The sequence below is a fragment of the Vigna radiata genome, unplaced genomic scaffold, assembly GCF_000741045.1.
Source record: "Vigna radiata var. radiata cultivar VC1973A unplaced genomic scaffold, Vradiata_ver6 scaffold_160, whole genome shotgun sequence".
In the NCBI taxonomy this organism is placed as follows: domain Eukaryota; kingdom Viridiplantae; phylum Streptophyta; class Magnoliopsida; order Fabales; family Fabaceae; genus Vigna; species Vigna radiata.
This window is the reverse complement of record NW_014542361.1, coordinates 289,071-291,145: the sequence shown is the minus strand read 5'-3', so window position 1 is coordinate 291,145 and position 2,075 is coordinate 289,071.

Sequence of the window (2,075 nt, the reverse complement as noted above, 5' to 3'; positions counted from 1 at the left end):
TATGAACAATGAAAGATTACCTTTTGTTATTTATATCAAAATCTCTGTTTCAGTTGTTAAATTCCCTTGCCTATTTTACTTCTGTATTCAGATTGATATATATCAGTTGATGTTACTTCTTTAATTAGGTGCTAGTAAACAACTTTGATAAATGATGTTTTATCAGGTGTCAATAGTCTGAACTCATGCTTTCCAAAATATCATTTTCATTAAACATATCAAGCACTACATTAAACATCTTAAACATATGAAGTAGTACATCTTCAGTGCACAAAACATTAACATTACCCAAAACCTACATCTGAAGCAGTACATCTTTAGACCAACTAAGTACAATAACATGACCAAATCCTGCAACTAACACCAAAACAAACCAACTAAGTACATTGTACTGACCAAAACCTACATCTACATACATTATCAAACCCTTCCCATGAGCATTGCAATTATAATCATGTTCATTATAAAGACAACACTAACAACCACAACCAAATATTTCATCCAACTTTGAAGACCCATAACAACTTTCTGCACATCAAAGCTCTGCATAACACCTTGGTTTTCAAAAGTCTTCACCAACCTCTCATCATTTGCTTCCAACACCTCATAGCTAACACTTTCTTCAACTCCCCAATTAGTAAACCACTTGAAGAAGTTGCATCCTCCATTTTCACTCCTCATCTTATACCTAGGGCAACCCCAGAACAGTTTACCTCGATTCTTTGTCGTTTTTCCAGTCCTTAACACACTCTTCTCTCCATAATGGCAGATCAGCGATGCATCTTTCTTGTTCCAACCTCTATTTCCTTGAGAGCTCGAAGCAGAACGGAAATGCTTTCTTCCGCATGCATTGCAAGTTGAAGAGCAATAGGAATGACCCAAGGACATGGTTACGTCTTGTACTGTAGAACTTCCCTCTTCAACACCGATGAACCCTAAAAATGTTGAGTTGGGTCTCCTACTTCAAAACTTAAACTCACAATTTCATTCTTCAAATGCTTTACCAATTACAAATCTAATTAACGTTTTTAATGAATGGATTAATAGTCACGTACCACTCAGTTTTCTGCCACGTTTCCTCTGATTTTTAATGGTTGACACGTCCTCCATCCAACTCTGCCCAGATTTAACATTGTTACTCAATTTTAACGACAGGGGTTCATTTCAACGAAATTGGCACTTTTAAGGACCCAATTGGGAAGTTTTATAAGAACAGGACCAAAATGGGAAGACCTTACGAAAATAGGGACGTCTAAGTGGTTTTAACCATGTAGTAAGGTGTCAGATGGTTGTAGTCGGTTGACTTAACTGAACTGATTTATATGGTCTAGTGAATGTATAATTTTCTTCCTCTCGAAGTTATCTATATAGTTTTTTTTGTTAGTGAGAATGACTTTCATTAATCAATTGAACTTCAGCGTCTGTAGTTTCGACTTGTCTGCTTTATTCTCTTTGATATATCGTTTTATATTTTTTTTCTTTGAATATATTTTTATANACCTTCTACAAAAATCTATTTATTTGTCAATGCGATCTTATTGGAATTCTATTTTACAAATCAGATATATTCACGAACATTTTTTTTTTTATTTAGTGTGCATATTTCTCATTGAGTAGACCAAACTATTAAGATTTTCATTCACAGATTGCCAATATCTGCACCATTTGTTTATAATAATCAAAATTTGACAATAACTTATGTAAAGGTCTGAAAAGTTATAAAGCCACTGGGCCCTATAGGGAGGCAGCTAGGCCCATAAACTAAGGGTACCTTAGGCTTAGAAGGAGGCTTTTTCAGAAATCAAATTTTTCATAAGCCAATTTTCCTTTCTCTCTCTAGAAACCCTTTTTCCCTAAATTCTCTTTGCCTTCTCTCTAGATTTCCAGCTAATTGAACCGTTCAATCTTGGATTTGAAGGTGCTCAAGCGTTCACCACACCGAAAGCTTCCTTTTGATCCGATTATCTTTTCGATTGGATCAGTAAGTAATTTTCTCCTCTTCTCCGCTGTTTCGCAACTTAGGGAATGCCTTTTTCGGGCTGCAGACAACTAGGAGCATTCTTCTTTTTATTCCT